Genomic DNA, 6,035 nt, shown 5'->3' on the forward strand with positions numbered 1-6,035 from the left:
GCCCCTCAAGCAGACTTCGGATGAGATCCAGGACCCCCAGATTCCTTTAAAGGAATACCCAGTTCCTGGAGGGGCAGGTGATGGCTGCACCTCCCCTCCCCACAATCCAACTGAGCCAATGCCTAACCGCCACCTTACAAGTTGTGATGATTTGCTAAGGGGTAGGCGAAAACCAAATGGCTAAAGCCAATCTGCCAAATGGAAAAATTCCTACCCAGCCCCTGTTCCAAAACAGGTGACCCAAACCAAAGCAAGGCCAAGCGACTCTACCTAAACTAGAGAGGGTGGGCGGGTGTTCAACAGTGCGAAGCAAGGGCCCTCCTTGCATCACACTGCTGTTTTAAAAGCCCCTGGGATCATGCCGCCTACTGGCTATTGGCTACAATCGCCTGGTGTGATCCCAGGGGAATGGCCAGGACTTCTTGCTCCTTCCCCCCCCCCCATTTTAACCCTGTCAGGTGAGCTCTGGGGTCCTACGCGCAACCAGGACCCTCTGTTATGAGGATCCCATTTGTCTCCTTTCAACCAGGCCAACAACGCTGCTAAACTTCTGACCATCAGAAGCAGGACCCTATCGCTCACCAGTTTGGGGATACAGAGAAACCTAGGGAAAGTGGGCTACTTTTGCATAGCAGAATATTTATCCTCCTTTGTATTCCTGTGACAACTTGCATTGTCAAAGTATGCTGCATAAGGCAGAGAGGAAAAAATCCATGCTTTTAAACTGCCTTCTAGCTGTAATCCCAAATGTTTTGTATTATTACCAGACATTAGGTCAATGGAGATGTTTTTATGAACCACAGACCTTGCAAGGAAAAGGATATTGGATTCCTGAGGGTACTATGATTGTGAAAAGAACCTGTTGCCAAGATATGGAGACTCGCAAGTAATCTTGTCAATGGAGGCATAGTTCATTGGGTTACATTGCCAGCTCTAAGGTGTGGATATAGTACAGATTAGTCATTCCACACCTGTCTAATCTATACAGCCTGGTGCAGCCCATGTCATCCCTCTTCTCTGAACTGTCTTCTCCTACACTTACTCCAGTGATGAGTAAGAGCTAAAGTGCAGCCATAATGAACGAATCAAACATGGTTCTATACAGTGCTATTTTTCTAGAAAAAGATCTCCCAGAACACACCATGAACTCACTTTGTTCTCTTATAATGGCAATGATGCCCACCTGAGAGGTACCTGAACTGAGTTTCAGCAAGTTTTGGCTGAAAAAAAGCCCTTGTACTTTATGATGCTACCTTCAGAGTCACATTATGAGTCAGTCAGTTGTATCAGTCTTTTGGATCTTCCCTCTGACTGAACAATACTATAAGTTAAAGCCCTAAATACTCACCCTATCTTGCTGAGGAGCATTACACTTTCATCAGCAAACACATGTTCCCTGTAAGGCCAACTTCAGGTAAGGACAACCCTAGGTTATCTCAAGGTCATCTTTGTTATCTCTGTCATCTCATGACATCCTCAGAAGAACACTCCATAGAGAGTGCCAGTCTTTTCCTCTCTTTGAGTTGCAAGGTTTAACAAATATACAACAGAAGCAAAACAAAACAAAACCACTCCAATGTCCAGCATCTGACAGATCAAAAAAATACACAAGAAGAGTTGCTGGATCAGGTCAATGGCCCATCTAGGATTAAATTCTACAATTAAACAAATTAATGCCTTAGATTCACCTGAAATGTCAAATCTAAAGTGCATTTTAGAACCCTGATAATTTCTCGATACTACACAATGGAGTGGTAGGTCTCTGAAAGAAAGAACTTGCCCTATGTTCTTGAGCAACTAACATGTTTTGAATTAAGGAACAGTCATTAAAATAAAAGATTTCTGGCAGTTGGAGCAGATGGACTAGTTGATGCATGAATGTGCAAGAATGGTTATCATGCATTTATTTTACCCCCCCCCCTTCTTTCCACGTGATGTGTGTCATGGCAATGACAATGGATTATATTTGTCACTAACAAACATGGTCCAAGGTCCAAAGAGCTTGAGCAGATTCTGTGCAAACATCACAAGCTACCTTAGAAAGCCTTCTTGGTTGCAAAGGTGGTTTGCTGTTTGCTATGAAGAGCTGCTGTTTGAGAAGCTCAAGGCCCAACCCCCTGTTGAGACTATGGTGGCCCATCATGTAACATGAATATTGAAACGGAAGGAGAAAAGGTCGTTGCTAAACATTCTGAGCTTTGTGGGACAGCGTCCCAAGATGTTCTTGTCTCCATTCCAAGCCTCTGTTGCCTAATGTGCATGCGTGTGAATAATCTTTAGACTGACTGTCTAAACCATTACTTTTCTTCTCTTATGCTGCCTTTGCTTTGACAGGAGTGGTAAATAAAGCTGGAGACAAAACATTTATTACCAGTGGGAAGGAAACCTTTGTATTATTGCCGGTCAGTGCAGTTATACCTGAAAACTCTGAGTTAGCTCAGTCGGTAGAGCATGAGACTCTTAATCTCAGGGTCATGGGTTTGAGCCTCATGCTGGGCAAAAGATTCCTGCGCTGGAGACTTCCGGGTTAGCGCGAACGGCTAATGGCGGATTCCCTCCGAGCTCCGGAGGGAATCGGCTCTGCTGAGGACGGGTCTTGCCGTGCCGGCGACACGGGGACCCTCAGAAACCGCAGGCGCGGAAGCCTGCGGACTTGGTGACTCGGTGGGCACCTTAAGCGCCCTCCCCGACCCACGAAGAGCCTTTTTAAAGGCTGCGGAGAGGGTACGGAGAGTGGCGTGGTGCTGAGAGTAGACCGCTACCTCAGTAGAGCGAAGCCGCAAGCCATGGCCGGAGAGCGCTGACTTTCTTCCCAAAATTTGGACTGGATAACAAAGGACCCGTGAGTAGTGGAATTTGGACTTTAAAAATTTTATCCTGTGAATTCGGCACGATCGGGGGATGTGTTAAAGGGAAGTCCGCACCCCCTCTACTTATAGACGTTTCAAAGCAAGGAACGGAGAATTAAGGCGGAATGAATACTGTTTTGATGATTTAAAAGTTTCTCACAAATTTGATAGAACAAGATTTTTGTGCTGGAGAGAAAGGGAATTTGGAACTTTGTGTGTATCCCCCCCAAAAAACCCGGGAGTGTCCTATTTGGGTCCCGGAGGAAGAAGTGAAAGGAGTTTGACAGCTGTCAAAGAAGCTGTCAAACGGGCGGACAAAGTAAAGAATTTTGCTATTTAATAACTCTTGGAATTAAAGCTGATACATTTGGACTGAGGCGATTGGAAACAAAGTATTGATAATAACAAAGTAACAGATTATTGGAAAAGGATTACTAAATAACTGAAAGCCCCCTAGGGGGAATTAGTGACATTACAATGGCTGCAGAGGGAAAATTACTGGCGGAGATAGAAAAAATGTTTTTTCTCGTGGGAATCCTGCAGGAGCAGAGTATGGCTCTGAGTAAAGTTTTTATGACCTTGAATCCTGAAACAAACAACTCTGCTGAATGCACAAAGGAGATGTACGATAAAAATTCTGCAGCTGAGCAGGAAGAGATGCCTTTGGAATTGACAGAGAAAAAAGAAGGAGTTCAGACACTACAAGTGGAAAATATCAACCAGAAATCTGCAGCGTTAGAGTATGAGCAAGAAGACCTCTGGATTACAGACCTGCGAAAGATGAGAAAGAAGAAGAGAGAAGCCCCTGGAGTACTTGGAATATTAAAACTAGAAAGAACAAAGCAATATGATTGGGACTTTTCTCTTGAGTATGGAAAACTAGATGGTCTTTCGCAGCAAACACTCTTCAACATTCTGAATGAAAGAAAATATGATCTGACTCTGACTGAACTCCTTCGGGGTCTTAGGACCATCAAAGAGGACTACCAATATAGCTGGCAGAGAGGGACTGACAGAGAATCAGACGCCTCGGACGTGAGGAATCCGGGCTAGAAATATTTTTTGTTTGTTTTCTGGACATTTGTCTAGGAAGGGACAGAAACCGGGGCAGGGGGGGGAGAGAATAGAATTATAAAATGTTATGTTTTGTTTTACTTGGTCAATGTGACCTATAATTAATATAATAAAGGGAAAATTTGTGAAGGGGAAGTTAGATCGACCTTAAAAAAAAAAAAGAAATTAATGATTATAAGAGAATTGGATAGTTGAATACAGATAAACAAAAGATTTTAATTTTTAAAAGCAATGTGAATATCTTTAAGAGGTTAGTTAAGAACTTGCTGAATTAATTTTGGAATTGGGATGTAAGAGGGGGGGGTGGGGGGAAGTCAATGAAAGTGGGTAAAGAAACTTAGGGTATGTAATTGTATTTGTGTGTTTGTTTGTCTTTGTCTTTGTGTGTGTGTCTGTTGTTATAAAATGTAAAAACCCAATAAAAATTATTTAAAAAAAAAAAAAAAAAAAGATTCCTGCGCTGCAGGAGGAGATAACCATTGTGGTCCCTTCTAACTCTGCAATTCCATGAATCTGTTACCCTGTGATATACTTTGCTGTCCCCTCCACATTCATGAAAGTTCCTCAGCTGGGGTAGCCATGTACATGTCATCAAAAAAAGAGTACAAAAGATGACACACATTTGCATAAAACTTGCTATAATTTGGATATAAACAGAGCACACCTCACCATGGTGGGCTTGTGGGGAAGACTGATCAGGTGAGCTGTGTCAGTCTGCTGCTCAGGGTGCTGCTCCCTTTTAATGGGTCCCTGCTCTCCATCCTTATGGTGATTTATACTTGAATCAGGCTACCCTTCCAAAAGGGGACCCTTTCCAATAAAGGGTGGTCCTCTGTAAAGTAGGACCCACAGCCACCCTACTTCCAGGCAGTGCCTGATCCTATGATGTTCCTGCTCAATGAAGAATAATGGGATTTGTTTTACTTTGCTTGGACCTACAAGGGACATGTTTAACTTTATTAGAATGATATATCTAATATCTAATAATATCTTATTTAGAATGGTATATTAGATATATCATTCTAAAACGTTACAGGGCAGACTTGTAGATTAAAAGCGTTTCTTACCTTGTTTTGTCCGTCAAAACGTCATTTCCCTATTGCTGGTTCCTGGTTGCTCTGCAGAGCCCTCTGGTGTCTCATTTTAATAACGCATTATGAACATTAAAAGCGGAACATAATGTGTCCATCTACGTTGTGAAACCCATTTCTTAACCCTTCCTTAACATTATAAACCATGAGTGTAGATCCACCCTTCTTCTTTCTCAGGTGTGGCCATCCACTCTACCTGAACTTGCTCTTTTTGTTCTTGTGTTTTCCCCTTAGGTTCCAAAACACTTCTCAGGGTGGAAAGAAAGAAAAAAAAACTTCCCAGGTTCCAATTTAGATTCTGGTGTAACAGCTGGGATGGCATCAGCCACATCCAGCCTTTCTGAATAGGGAATATCCTCTGTGACTGGAAACAGGGCCTAGTGTTGAAACGCGGATAAATAACTGTTCACCACCACCCTCTTTTGCCTCAGTTTCGACTGGCTTTAAATCTACTGTTCACTGCTAGCTTAATCTTTTGCAAAGAGCTTTATGGCCTCTGCAGATATTCTGGAACTCTGTTTAACTGCTTGGAGAGGTCATATGTGGATTTAATCATCATTACTTTTGGGAAACTTGGATGGTTTTAACAAAAACATGTTTACTTCCCTTTGGTTTCACCTATCTTACTTATCTGAGAGCTTACAAGGAAGGTTACTCTGAACAAACTCATCAGAAGGTTCAAAATGGTTATAGATTGACAGCCCAAGCTTTCTGATAATGCTGCAAAAAGTATAAAGCATTTTAGATTTCTGTATCTCTATAATGCATAATATAACAGATTTCTGTATCACAGTTCTATAAGATGTCTGTAGATCTATTTGCTGGAAGAAGCACTTCCAGTGATTATACGAAAGGGCAAGTTCTAGAATTTGTCCCTGTTTTCCAGTAAATTGACTGGGGGGGGGGGAGGTTATGCTGAAACACCTCATGCAGTCGTGCCAGTAAGTGCTGGTGTATAAAGTACAATTTTGCAATCCGCTGAGATAAAATAAAACATACTTATCTATGGGATTTTTCTACT

Source organism: Podarcis erhardii, assembly GCF_964252035.2.
Source record: "Podarcis erhardii genome assembly, chromosome: 5".
Classification (NCBI taxonomy): domain Eukaryota; kingdom Metazoa; phylum Chordata; class Lepidosauria; order Squamata; family Lacertidae; genus Podarcis; species Podarcis erhardii.